Source organism: Anolis carolinensis, chromosome 2 (genome assembly GCF_035594765.1).
Source record: "Anolis carolinensis isolate JA03-04 chromosome 2, rAnoCar3.1.pri, whole genome shotgun sequence".
Classification (NCBI taxonomy): Eukaryota; Metazoa; Chordata; class Lepidosauria; order Squamata; family Dactyloidae; genus Anolis; species Anolis carolinensis.
The window spans coordinates 257,445,489-257,460,815 of record NC_085842.1 but is presented as its reverse complement, the minus strand read 5'-3'; the positions used below and the strand labels follow the sequence as shown (position 1 = coordinate 257,460,815).

The window sequence follows — 15,327 nt, the reverse complement described above, 5'->3', positions numbered from 1 at the left end:
GATTCATAACAGTAGCAACATTACAGTCATGAAGTAGCAACGAAAATAATTTTATGGTTGGGGTCACCACAACATGAGGAACTGTATTAAGGCATTGCAACAATAGGAAGATTGAGAACCATTGACATAGGGGGAAATATCACATAGAATTGGATACCCATTTTTTTGTATTTTAAGTCATAAAAGTAATACTTGATGGAATCACACCACAAAACTCATTGGCTGATTTAGGGCCAGTTTCTCTTGCATTCTAACCTACTTACTTTATAGGTTTGTTCTGCTGATAAAGTAGTGAGGAAGAGAATCATTTTATATTTAATAGAGGAAACACAGATTATAAATACAATTGATAAGTAAACACACATAAAAATAACCCACCTTTGACAGTCTTGTTGTAATTCAACCATGCTGGAGGTAGTGCTTTAGATAAGTTGTCTGTATATGTAAAATTATCAGCACGCAAATGATGAAAGTTGAAAGTGGCTTCCCTAAGGCCACCCAGAAAGTTCATAGGTGAGGTGATGGGAGGGGTGTACTGTGACCAAACTGACCATACTAAGTCCAAGGCTGAATTCCAGAGATCTTGAAGCAGGGTTGGAAACGATGTTGGTTTCAAAATCTGAAAACCATTCCCAATGAGTGGTTCTACCCTGATTTGCTGTCTTGGGGCCAATCCAGTGGGGCATTTGTGGGATCGACCCCAGGACGCTTCCCACAGTCCATCCCCCACCAATTGCTGCAGAGGCAGAAAGGAGTCCCAACCACCCAGCGGTGCGGCATCCGATTTAGCACCACCAAACAGCCACCCTTACCATTCTCTCCAGCAATCTCTGAACACAAATGGGTCCTGCAAGTAACACATTGCTACAGGAAAGTCAACTAAGGTGACTAGGGAGAAGGGAGAGGAGCAAAGAGGAATCACATTTCCTCTAATCTTCCCTGACCCCTGATCCAATATCACTACAAACAATGGCCGGCTAGTAGGAACCATGTTGCAGTTGGAGACTGCAATTAGACTGAAAATCGGAAGAGGTGGTAGGTGCCATCTCCATGTCCATAGTCTACCCAAACCTAGGAAAAAACAGGATGGCAGTGACAGTATTTGCAGCCAGTTCTGTTTCAGGCTATCTCCTGACTTTGGTTAATATAAGGCAAGTCCTGATCAAAGTGGCTTTGCCCTGAGTTACCCCAGATCAGCTCTTGTGAGATTTGGCCACGATGGAGCTGATATGCATCCCTTCTGCATTTAAGTGGTCAGTGTAGCTGTGCTCTATGCTACTTGGTTGTATGGATCACTGTTCAAACTTAGTCCTATGATTCTATTACCCTGTTTCCCCTAAAATAAGACATCCCCAGAAAATAAGACCTAGTAGAGGTTTCGCTGAATTGCTAAATATAAGGCCTCCCCCGAAAGTAAGACCTAGCAAAGTTTTTGTTTGGAAGCATGCCCGCCAAACACCAGAGCTTGCAGGATCAGTAAATGTACGTACCATAGAGTGTTGTACATGGAAATAATGGTAGTAACAAGAATTTTTTGATAGGATTTACAGTTTGTCTGGTTATGCTGGTTTGTGATGACAACTACTGTACAGTATATAATAAATGTTCTTTTTTTTGTTCAACAATAAATGTGAATACTTTTTCATGGAAAAATAAGACATCCCCTGAAAATAAGACCTAGAGCATCTTTGGGAGCAAAAATTAATATAAGACACTGTCTTATTTTCGGGGAAACACGGTAACATGGAATTCATTGTTCATGTCCTTAGCCATTAGACTTCCCAATTACTTGCAACCCACAGCAATATCTGAATTGCTCATTGTAGGTCAGAGACCTATTAAATTGCTACTACCTGCCACAATGCTACAAATTCAGTTACGCTTCTCATTCAACAGCTGGTCCATTTATTATAATTTTGCAGCTATAGCTCAGGCATGGGCAAAATTCGGCCCTCCAGGTGTTTTGGACTGCAACTTCCACAATTCCTAACAGCCAAGAGGCTGTTAGGAATTGTGGGAGTTGTAGTCCAAAACACCTGGAGGGCTGAAGTTTGCCCATGCCTGAGCTATAGACTGCTGTAACCCAAACTGGCTACGGACTTTGCTGCATCAATTCCCTTCAACCCACTGGTTTTGTTTTGTACGATTTTTTCTAGACTCAAATCAATACTTTAGACATTTATTTTTTTCATTTTACACGGGAAGCCACAACGTGCCAACATTTAAATACATCTGCTTAAAGCTGCCTTTCTATTTCCTCCTGTGGCTAGTGGACATTCAAAAGTCACTTGCTTCAGTTAAAAGTAATCATTATTAAGGGTAGAAAAGAGACATATTCATAAAATTATGTTTGAAGTACTTGTCCCTAAGAAAAGCCTCAAAGAGCAACAACAACATACTCTTAGCCCTATTTTCTGAAAAAATCCCAGAGAATTCTAGTAATTATATATTTAATACATTTTGCAGGGTTCTTTAGCCAAAAGGTTCCCATACAAGTTTGCAAATGCCAGAAGTAAAATATTTCTCTGCCTTTGTCTCAACCAGAAAGACACTATAAACAAGGTGCATTGAGTGAGAGGAGAATGGGAGTAAACTTAAGCAACAGTTGTTAAAGTTACAATTTAGTTTACTTTGATAAAACAGCAGCAATAGCCAAAGGCACCAGGTTTCTAGCCAGAGCCTACACAATTATTCTGCTTCTCTTCTCCCTTTGTTCCACCACAGCTTGAAAACAATTCATTAATTGGAATTAATAATTAATTAACCAAATACTGAAATGTTAAACATTGTATAGAAAATCTTGTTTTAATCAAGAATTTCCAAAATCATTTTAGTATAACTGTTAACATTTACAATTAATTTATTCTTGGGAAACGATATTTTAAAACTACTTCCCCATTAACAGTCTAAATAAATGTAAGCAATTAATTGCCATGACTCAAGCTATGGAATCCTAGGAGTTGTATTTCAGTGAGACCACAGCACCCTTTGGAAAAGAAAGCTAAAGACCTTGTAAAACTACAACCTCCAAGATTCCACACCATTGAGTCATGATAAAATGGCGACAAACTGCACTACTTCTACAAGGTACATGTACCCCAAATTACATTTCCCTTGTATCAGGCTCAGACAGTCACCAAAGTTTTGCCATGCTCATGAGGAAGTAACAAAGAACGGCTCTGCTTCTTTATTTAGACTGGAAAACAAGAGGAAATGCTTTAGGGTATGACTTCTATAGTTCTATTAAAACAATGTTCTGTTTTCCCAACATGCTATTTAATATATACATTAAGTGACTGAGAGTAATTGTTCACAATCTTGGGGTCAAGTGTCATTCATATGCTGATGATAATAACCAGCTGTCTCTTCTCCTTTCTACCTCACTCTAAAGAAATTATCTCTTGCTCTAAATCAGTGCCTGTTGACAGTGATGGACTGGATGAAAGTGAACAGGTTGAAACTTAGTCCAAGTGAGGACCTCATCACAAGAAAGCGGGAAAGTGTGGAAAAGCAGAGGGAACTGTCTTCTTTCATTCCTTCCTCTCAGATCCCATGCCTTTCCATGGTCAAGAATGGCGGTCATTCCACGACTTTTCCATGCTTCTCCCTGGCTCTCTCTAGTTTCTCTCATTGGGAATTGGATAGCACCCTACTTCCGACATGCAGTCTTCCCTCTGTTTCTCTGTGCTGCAATTCAGATATTTCTGTGGGTTGCAAGTAATTGGGAAATGTAATGGCTAAGGACATGAACAATGATTTCCATGTTAATAGAATCATAGGACTAAATTTGAACAGTGATCCATACAACCAAGTAGCATTGAGCACAGCTACACTGACCACTTAAATGCAGAAGGGATGCATATTCTTTTTTGTATCCTTTATCTCTCGGACAAGTGCCAGGTTGAACCTAAATACCACTTAAGCAGTGATGGGTCTATTTTGCAATATTTCTGCCAAACAGGACTAAAACTTATTCTTTTGTTTAAAAGATAAGACTAACACAGAAGGCAAAAGTAAAAACAGAGTAATTTCTTTCGGCTTACAAAAAATACGAAGTACTAAAATGGTTCATGTGTTTGTGTTTCTACCCTTCTGTTTTTCTAACAGCGGAATGATTTTTAGTCACTCTTTAATCTACAACTTTAAGAAACGGAGTAATGTATCATGTGACCGATTCTTTCAGTTTTGAAAAGCAATTACAACTCACTAGCGAAAACAGAACTAGTGCCAGAAAGACCAAAGCGATAAAAAAAAAACCAAACATGTGATCCAAGTAAGCAATGAATAACAGGAGGAATGAAATATTAACTGGTTCATTTGAACACTTTCTATACAGGTGGATGACATTACTGATTGTGGTGGAAGTTAAGTTCCAGAATTCATTTCAAACTTAGAAAATGTACCTGATCCAATTCTTAAATCATAGCTTTTGATTTGAATCTGAAAAGTATTAGAATCCTTGCTTTAAAAAAACATTGTCTCACCTTTGAAACAATTACGAAGGCCAATTCTCTCCAATTAGCTAGTTTCAAACATGGCAACACAAGATGTTTAGGATTTGATGACAACACCAAACACAGTCTAATGGTAAAGAAAAGGGAATAAAAGGACCCCATAAAACAGTTTCAATTATGGCTTTCACCACAGCAGAGACAGATGGAGGCATTACCTATGATAAAGAATGAAAGGAGTGGAAGCAAGCAGATTCAAAATAATATGGAGCTGATAAAAACTGGAGCCCACTTTGTGACTTACGGTGGGTGTCTAAATTTGAGACCATTAGTGTAGGTCCTTGGCAGAGCCTCATCTCCAATTCCACTTTTCAGAATTGCTTTGATGCACTAGGCCTTGGCAGATCTTTCAAGATATTTGGCCTAGCCTCAACTCTACCCAGCCATGCCTCCATTCTGACACAAACTGTTAGCTTGCTTCTCATGCCATCCTGACTAGCATGTGTGTGCACATGTTCCCTCATGGCTTCAAGTCTCCTGTCGTCTTATGGTGACCTTATGAATTTCATAGGGTTTTCTTAGGCAAGGAATGCTCAGAGATACTTTTAGAAGTCCTTTTCTCTGAAATACAGCCTACAACATCTGATATTCATTGATGGTCTCCCATCCAAGTACTGTATGTGACTTGTGAGCTGGTTAGCTTCCAAAATCAGATTATAATTAGGCCTAGTATACAACCACAAACTCATCCTCACCAGTTTCATCACAATATGATTTAAATCACTAAAGCACATAAAATAGAATAAAATTAAGTACAGTAGAGTCTCACTTATCAAACATTCGCTTATCTAATGTTCTGGATTATCCAATGTAGTTTGCCTCCCGCCCTGATCCACAGCTGTTTCTCTAGGCAGCTAGGATTGAACTTTTTATGGATGTAATTTCTGACTATGTTGCTACTGTAAGTTCATTTTATGGAATTCTATCTTTATTTGCAGTCAATTTGTCAGTAGCCAATGTTTTTAGTCAATGTTTTCAATATATAGTATTGCAATGTTTTGGTGCTGAATTCATAAATACAGTAATTACTACATGTTACTGTGTGTTGAACTGCTTTTTCTGTCGATTTGTTGTAAAACACAATGGTTTTTGGTGCTTAAATTGTAAAATCATAACATAATTTGACATTTAATAGGTATTTCCTTAATCCCTCCTTATTATTCAACATTATCACTTATCCAACATTCTGCCAGCCCACTTATGTTGGATAAGTGAGACTACTGTAATCTAAAAACAAAGAGTTTGTTTACACCCACAAAAAGATATGTAACTGTATAAATGACACATGACAATTTCCAGTGAGCATTCTGGGTTTTTTTTTGCCATTAGTGCAACTTTAGGCAACACCAAGGGATACACTAGATAATGCAGGAAATTCCAGAGTATCCTGGGACTTTGGGGCTATCTGGACAGCAAGAATGAGTCTGTTTTGGCTTGATCCACTGTCCAGATTGACACAACCACTATCACTCTTTCCCTGTGCTGATCAGTGCTGGGGAAGGGCATAACTCATTTCCGTGTTGCCACTGCCTCTCTTTACTGGCCACAGAGCCCTCTGTGAACACCTGGTCATTGTGGTTAATGTTGCACTTGCATGACCAGCAAGAAGAAGGGGATGCTGTATTCTATCATCACTGGTTGCTTAGGCACTCCATTACTGACATTGGTAGATGCAACGTGACTGTCAGGCACTTGCAGAGAAATTCGTGGCTGGCAAGGAGAGGTGACACGGGGATGTGCTGAACCCTCTGAAGCCCTGAAATAGCTAGGTGCATGCACTTCTCATTAGTCCATGTTCAGAAAAAAAAATTGCAAGAAGGGGACTTCCAATTTTCTCTACATTAATGTAGCTGTCACTACAATTTTGTCACCGACTACATAAGGCAATAAATTAAGCTCTCATGCAATATGACCAGATAAAAATGACATAAGGGCCGTCTATATAATGTTCATCTTCAAATCACTTATTTAGCATTCTCATTGTTTTATCATCCTAATATTTGGTTCAAGTTTATTTATTTATATTTGATTATAGAGTGCCCCACCATCTATGTAATCTTTTGTATTATAACTTCATAATACAGAATAACGGTATAAAAGATAAAAAATGGTAACTACTTTATTAACAAAGAAGAATCTGTAGTGCAGCAGCAAATGGGATAAGTGGCACTCATGAAGGGAACTTTTTGGTTAAACCAAGCCTTTCCAAAGTAGAAACTCTCTAGTAATTAAACATTTTTTAGCTGTTGCAGTACTTTGGTTGTATCCGGATTGAAACCACAATTCAAAGATATAAACACATGCCTGAAATATGCTGTGTATGTCTTCATACATGTATATACTGTATTTACTTGACTCTAACACTCACCTTTTTCGCTACATTACCTTCCCAAAATTAAGGTGTGCATTAGATTCACATAATATGGTAATCTTAGTGCTGAACCAATGCAAAAGGGGAAGCTACTTCAGGAGCACCTGGAGCTCCTATTTGAGAGATGTCATCTCTAATTTAATTGCCATGGTTCAATGCTATGCAATGCTGGGATTTGTAGTTTAGTGAGGCATCAGCACTCTTTGACAGCCCGCATGATCCCAAACTATAGGCCCCACAAACCCATAGCATTGAGCCAGGGCAGTAAAAATGGATTCATTCTATAACATAGATGCACCCCAAGACTTTTTTTCCATTGCTGAAAGCTTTGGTGTTCAAACACGTTTGTTTCTAAAGAGGAATTCTAAGCATGCAGCCACTGTACTGTGCACCTTTTTTGCCCAAATTACATAGAGAGCACTTTTTGCTACTGTGCATTACATTCACCAGCAAATACTTTTTTTGTTTCAGGATTTTGAAAATTGAGGTGCACATTAGATTTGAGTAAATACAGGTAATATGTGGTAAAAAAATGTATTCGCGATGTGAAAGTTTATGAGTTAAAAACACTGTCTAGCCGTTGTATTTTAAATTGTACAAAATTAATGAAAACAGTACTCGATATATTGTAATATTTGTGCAGTAAGAATTTTTAATTCTTAAATATAACTTTAAAAATTTAAGAAACTCATTGAGTTATAGCATTCTAAACACAGGAACAGTTCATTTTAAATTAAAGTCATTAGCTATACTGTGTGAAAGCAACATGTTAATATCCTTTTGTGTTTTCACAGATCACCGTATCACACTAGGAAAATTATTCTCATATTGATATTATTAATGGCAGTAATAGTCATAACAATTATGATGGTACACAGATTAAATGCATATCTGATTTCAGCGTAAGGATATAACCTAGATTAACCAAACTGAAATCAACAGGACTACATTTACTATAACACTGTATAGACTTGGGCGCCCTCCACACAGTTATAAAATCTCACATTACCTCCTTTGAACTGGGTTATATGGCAGTGTGGACTCAGATAGCCCAGTTCAAAGCAGATATTGTGGACTATATGCCTTGATATTCTGGGTTATACAGCTGTGTGGAAGGGCCCTTGGATGTAAAAGAGTTCAACAAATGCAAACAGATCTAAAAATAATAGCTGATGCTTCAGGTCTGTTTCAAAAGTGGAACAACCATGATTTGTCTAAAGAATAAAACCTGAAATCCTTTTAATAATAATAATAATAATAATAATAATAAACAACTTTATTTGTATCCTGCCCTATCTCCCCAGTGGGGACTTAGGGCGGCCAACAACATATAACGACAAATATTCAATGCCGTATAATACAATCAACTAATAAACAAAACATATCATAAATTGGAAAAAAGAAAAATACACTCTGCATAACCTTAACTGAACTAAAGCCCCTTCTACACTGCCATATAATCCAGATTATCAAATCAGATAATCCAGATTATCTGTTTGAACTAGATTTTATGAGTCTACACTGCCAGATAGTCCAGTTCAACGCAGATAATATGGATTTTATATGGCAGTCTAGATAGGGACTGAGTCTGCAAAACACTTGCTTAGCATGATTTCAATAATGTAACAACAATTTTTGAAGTTTCTTTATGATGTCCACCCCCTGCACCAACATTATTTAAAACAACAACAACAAAGCAGCTAGCTTTAAAGACACTGAAACCTGCTGTCTGACCATAGGGTAGTCATACTCTGGGCCCTTTCAGACAACCATATAACCCAGAATATCAAGGTAAATAATCCACAATATCTGCTTTGAAGTGGATTATCCGAGTCCACACTGTCATGTAATCCAGTTCAATCTCATCCTCAAAGGGAAGCAAAGGGAAGCCCATTCTGAACATATCTTGCCAAGAAAACCCCATAATATTATCACTTTAGGGTCACCATAAGTTAGAAAAGACTCAAAGGAAAATTTAGGGTGGACAATTTTAGAATCAATGTTATGTCCTTGGAAGCCTCTGAGGGATGGGGAGCCTGGAGCTGTTTTTGGGGTGGGAAATCCATCCAGATAGGCAGGTAGACATCAATTCTGCTTACCTGCAGGTACAGAACTTGCAGGGGAAGGGCAAATTGTTCTTATAATCAATTATCATCCAACAGGAAGATTCCTAACAAGCACTATGTGCATAGAAGTGCTTTCCATGTGTTCAGCATAGTTTATCCCCAAATAAGTGGGCCTAGGGTAGACTGCAGGAAGCCTTTTCATTATTCCTGGGAATACTCAACAACAGCCCCTTTTAAACTGCCATATAAAATCCACATTATTTGCTTTGAACTGGATTATATGGCAGTGTGGATTCATATAAAATAATATGGATTATCTGCTTTTATAATCTGGATTATATGGCAGTGCAAAAAGGGCCTTAGTCCCCAAAAAAGCACGTAATACATTTGGCTTAGGGTCTCCATTGGTCAGAAACCATTTGAAGGCACACAACAACAGTAAAGGCATCAGATCCTCTCTAGTCTTGGAAGCTAAGCAGGGTGAACCTGATTTGTACTTGGACAGGTGACCAACAATACCTACCAGGTCCTGTAGGCTATATTCCTGAGCTATGAAATGGCAAAAACACCTCTGAGAACTCCTTGCCCATGAAAACCCTATGACATTCATGGGGTCACCACAAATCAACAGGTGACTTGAAGGTACATCAGTAGATGCTGGGATTTGTTTCCAGGACCTCTGTGTGGATACCAAAATCCATGGATGCTCATGTCCAATTGTTTGCTCTTTCGATTTTTTTTTAAGTATTTGGTGGAGAAGGAAATGTTTTCAAGCTTGACTCTGTGGACACAGAATCCATGGCTACAAAGAGCCAAGTGTACACAAGTTACGACCTCTCAGCCAACCTGAGGGCCCTTCCAGTCAGGCCCTATATCCCAGGATCTGATCCCATGTTTTCCGTTTATCCCAGATTATCTGACAGTGCAGATTTATATAATCCAGTTTAAAGCAGAAAACCTGGAATCAGATCCTGGGATATAATAATAATACACTTTATTTATATTCTGACCTTCTCCCCTATGGGACTCAGAGTGGAATGGATGTAAATGCATTTACATCCATTGGCAAACATTCAATGCCTTTACAGTCATATAGGGCCTGTCTGGAAGGGCCCTAAATTGTTCAACATGCAATTATAGTCTGGAGAAAAAGAAAAGGATTGCCCCATGTGTGCTTTTCAAGAAGAGACTCGCATGGTTAGAACTCTTCTCTAAATAATTTAGCCAAACTCTAATTTTGGACTTCAGCTCCCAGAATCCCTGATCATTGGCCAAAGCAGATGAGGCTTCTGGGAATTGAAGTCCAAAACATATGGAAGACTAGAGTCTGGGAATCGCTGAGTACCCATCTACACCACCATATAATCCATCGTATCTGTGTTGAACTGAATTATATGGCAGGGTAGACTCCTATAATCCAGTTCAAAGTAATTCAAACGCCTTTAAAGACCTACCTGTGCAATTTAGTTTATGGAGAGGAAGAGGATTAGTATTCTTTACACCACTGGTTCTCAACCTGTGGGTCCCCAGGTGTTTTGGCCTGCAACTCCTGCTATCTTTAAATGGTGCTTGAGGTAAGTTTTTTAAAAAAATTACTTGATATGTTAATTGGGTTTTTTATATGGGGATATGATGTTTTAACTGATACATGTATTGCTGCCTGATGTATTTGTATGAATTTTATATGTTGTATGCCTCTTCGAATCCCACCTACGGGAGAAAGGCGGGATAGACATGAATTAATACAGTAGAGTCTCACTTATCCAAGCTAAACAGGCCGGCAGAAGCTTGGATAAGTAAATATCTTGGATAATAAGGAGGCATTAAGGAAAAGCCTATTAAACATCAAAATAGGTTATGATTTTACAAATTAAGCACCAAAACATCATGTTGTACAACACATTTGATGGAAAAAGTAGTTCAATACGCAGTCATGTTATATTGTAATTACTGTATTTACGAATTTAGCACCAAAATATCACGATGTATTGAAAATATTGACTACAAAAATGGCTTGGATAATCCAGAGGCTTGGATAAGCGAGGCTTGGATAAGTGCGACTCTACTGTAATAATAATAATAATAATAATGGCGCACCCCTAGTCAGAATGAAGACAGACATACGTCAAGGGCAACACAGCAAACGCTTCAACGCAGCCCAAGGCGAAAACAGTCCTTTTTCCTCACTCTTTTCTTGTTTTAATATTATTTTCCCCTGAACTCTTTAAGGCAGGCCTGGGCAAACTTTAGGGCAGGCCTGGCCCTGCAGGTGTAGGCCTGGGCAATTGGGCCCTCCAGGTGTTTTGGACTTCAACTCCCACAATTCCTAACAGCCTACCGGCTGTTAGGAATTGTGAGAGTTGAAGTCCAAAACACCTGGAGGGCCCAAGTTTGCCCAGGCCTATTTTTAGGGCTTTTGTCCCTTTCACGACATTTCCAACAGAGTTTATATTATAGGGGAGACCGGAAAGTTTCCTACTTTGACGACAAGATCAAGGAAAGCGTTTTCCCTCCTCCTCCTCCCGCTCCCTCAGGCCCTGTTTCCCCAACTGGCCCCCTTGGGCTCTTCTTACCTGAGGATGGGAAGCTGAAGGAAGACAAGGGTCTTTCTCTCTCTCTCTTTTCCTCTTCCGTCCGCCTTGTGAGAGGAGAGCGGCGGCGGCTCCAAGCTTCTCCTGCCTGCCTTTCCTTGCCTGAAAAGCTCCGTCTTCTAGCCCTGGGCTCCCTCCCTGGCCCACACTTTGCCCCCCGCTGCCCCGCCTCGGCCCCAAAGGCCGCCGTTCAGGATGAGCGAAGCGCTCGCTTCCTCATTTTCTCTCCAAGCGATTTCCTCAGCGCTTGGGGTTTTTCAGCTGAGAAGCAGCAGCACTTCCTCGTCGGGCAAGGCGAGCCTCTCTGCCTTGCTCTGCCTCAGAGCCTTTCAAAAGAGGGAAGGAGGAGGCCGAGGCCAGAAAGAAAGGCCTCCCTGGGTGCACCCTCCGCAGGGCTCTGGGCTGTTCTCCGGGACAACAACCCCAAGGGTCGAATTTATTTCTCCAGTCAGAAGCGACTTGAGGTTGCAGTTATAATGGATTTATAGACTCTTTATAGGTAAAGGTTTTCCCCTGACATTAAGTCTAGTCGTGTCCGACTCTGCGGGTTGGTGCTCATCTCCATTTCTAAGCCAAAGAGCCTGTGTTTTCCTTAGACATCTCCAAGGCCATGACTGCATGGAGTTCCATTCCCTTCTCACCGGAGCGGTACCCATTGATCTACTCACATTTGCATGTTTTCAAACTTAGGTTGGCAGAAGCTGGGGCTAATACCGGGAGCTCACCCCACTCCCCGGATTCAAACTGGATCTGTTATTAATTCCTTCTTGATTAAATGCTTATTTTTGTCCTTATTCATTAGTAGATGTTCCCTAACTGAAATGAATAATATTACGGTATATTGATATGTCTGGAATCTCTGTGTCGACTTCAGTGAATTCCCAGACTATCAGGGCATTCCCAGCCACTCCTACTAAAGGGGTGTGTGGAAGAAAATGAAGAGTGGATTGTGTAAGATCTACATAGCTGTCATTTCCATGTTTCTCAATATGTAGAACTCCCATCCAGCAGGTTAGATCAGTTTCTTCCTTTGATGTTGTGTAAGAGTGACTAGAAAAGGAGAATGGATCTACAGGGAAAAAAACTCTTTGGGACAGAGAGAGGCTGAGAAACCAAAATGCATATCTTTATATTTTGTTATGTCTGTCAATAATTTTCCACAACTTAAAATACTATTCAACTTTAGGCAATTTAACATTGTACACACAAATCATTCATGTGTAGAATGTATTTCCTGTAGGGTTCTTCAAACATTATGTGCCTTTTCTGTCTCTCTGCACAGATTTCATTGGCAACCCACAAACAGATGTTTCCCATTACTATACATAACTCAACCTCGCCCTTTTAGCATGAGCAACTTAGGTGATACTAGCTGTGCCCGGCCACGCGTTGCTGTGGTGAAGAATGGTGGTATAAAGTATTGAGGAATTGGTGGTAGTTAAGGTAAAGGGTAAATGTTTTCCCCTGACGTTAAGTCCAGTCATGTCTGATTCTGGGGGTTGGTGCTCATCTCCATTTCTAAGCCGAAGAGCCGTCGTTGTCCGTAGACTCCTCCAAGGTCATGTGGGATGACTGCATGGAGCGGCGTTACCTTCCCACCGGAGCAGTACCTATTGATGCACTCACATTTACATGTTTTTGAACTTCTGGGTTGGCAGAAGCTGGGGCTAACAGTGGGGGCTCTGTCAGTTCCCCCAATTCAAACCTGCGGCCTTTCGGTCCAGAAGTTCAACAGCTCAGCGCTTTAACACGCTGTGCCATCAGGGGATATTATTTCCTAAAGGTTGTGAATATACAATATTTCTGATTGTTTTGTTTTTTTTGTCTGTTGGAGGCAAGTATGAATGCTGCAATTAGGAAAAATGATTAGGATGTAATGGCCTTGCAGATTTAAAGCCTAGCTGTTTCCTCCCTGAGTGATTTTTTTGTTCGGAGGTGTTAGCTGGCCCTGATTGTTTCCTGTCTGGAATTACCTTGTTTTCAGAGTGGTGTTGTTTGCGATATTTTATATGCTTCTACTGTCTGTGGCCCTGAGAAAACAGAGGATTGGCCAGACTTTGATGATGGGAATCCTTTGTTGGGAGGTGTTAGCTGGCCCTGATTGTTTTCTGTGTGGAATTCCCCTATTTTCAGAGTGTTGTTCTTTATTTAGTGTTCTGATTTTAGAGATTGTATTGTTCTGTTTTATTATACCACATTAATTTTTATATATTCTGATTTTAGTGTTTTTGAATACTTGGAGCCAGATTGTATTCATTTTCACGGTTGACCGCAACACAATAATAATAATAATAATAATAATAGTAAGGATAGTAATGATAGTAATAATAAAGACTTTGGTAATACATAGTGCTTCACTGCCTTCTCAGCTTCCTTTCTGGAAGAATCATTTCTTGGGAGGTGTTAGCTGGCCCTGATTGTTTCCTTTGTGGAATTTCCAATTTCCTTGCTTTATTTACTTTCTTTATTTCTTTATTTCTTTATTACTGTCCTGGTTTTAGAGATTATATTGTTCTGCATTATTCTATCCTAGAAATTATTTCATATCAAAGTAGAATCTCACTTATCCAACATTCGCTTATACAATGTTCTGGATTATCCAACACAGTCTGCCTTTTCATAATCAATGTTTTTGTAGTCAGTGTTTCAAATTCATTGTGATATTTTACTGGTAAATTTGTAAATACAGTACAGTAGAGTCTCACTTATCCAACATAAGTGGGCTGGCAAAATGTTGGATAACCGAATATGTTGGATAATAAGGAGGCGTTAAGGAAAAGCCTATTAAATATCAAATTAGGTTATGATTTTACAAATGAAACACCAAAACATCATGTTAGACAACAAATTTGGCAGAAAAAGTAGTTCAATACGCAGTAATGCTATGTAGTAATTACTGTATTTATGAATTTAGCACCAAAATATCACAATATATTTAAAACATTGACTACAAAAATGCGTTGGATAATCCAGAACGTTGGATAAACGAGTGTTGGATAAGTGAGACTCTACTATAATTACTACATAGCATTACTGCGCATGGAACTACCTTTTCTGTCAAATTTGTTGTATAATATGATGTTTTGGTGCTTAATTTGTATAACGATTACCTAATTTGATGTTTAATCAGCTTTTCCTGAATCCCTTCTTATTATCCAATATATTTACTTATCCTGCCGGACTGTTTATGTTGGATAAGTGAGAGTCTACTGTATATTGATCATCTTATATTATCTGCTTAGAACTGGATTATATGAGGCCCCTTCTTCACAGTTGTATAAAATGCACACTGAAGTGGATTATATGGCAGTGTGGAGTCAAGATAATCCAGTGCAAAGCAGATAATATAAGATTATAAATGGGTTATATAGCTGTGTGGAAGGACCTTGAGTCTACACTGCCATATAATCCAGTGCAAATTAGATAATCTGTGGAAGAAGCCTAAGTGAGGCCTAAATTTGCCTGTCCCCTAACTGAAACCTGGCTGTCCCTTGGTTGCTAGGCAACGAAGTGGGCAGAGATTAGCCCTCTAAACTGGCAGCAATTGGATAAAAACAATTATTGCTCTCCCTCTAATTAGGACTTTATTTTTCTTTTCTTTTTGTTGTATCAACCTAGAGGCGTGGATGATGGGTTGTGTTGTCAAATTTCGAGGTTGGGGGGCCTGTAGTTTTGTTGTTTTGTCCACTGCCCTGATGCCATCACTCTTTTATATATATAGATACTCTAGTGACCACACACAATATTACAGTTTTTGACATTTGAATTCCATCTACCATCACAGTCTA

The 15,327-nt window shown here is 39.2% G+C and overlaps 1 protein-coding gene across 5 annotated transcripts in view; it reads right to left on the bottom strand.

The window, feature by feature from the left end:
• syk (spleen associated tyrosine kinase) overlaps positions 1-11,654 on the bottom strand; it is a 48,466-nt gene extending 36,812 nt beyond the window's left edge. For 4 of the 5 annotated variants that reach the window (XM_008103118.3, XM_008103120.3, XM_008103121.3 and 1 more), the window contains exon 1: positions 11,522-11,654. The gene's annotated coding sequence lies outside the window, so the exon portion shown is untranslated. Of the gene's footprint in view, positions 1-4,484; positions 4,582-11,521 lie in introns of all 5 variants that reach the window. The other variant, XM_008103119.3, reaches the window with a different exon arrangement.
• Between the last annotated feature and the right edge of the window lie 3,673 nt (positions 11,655-15,327).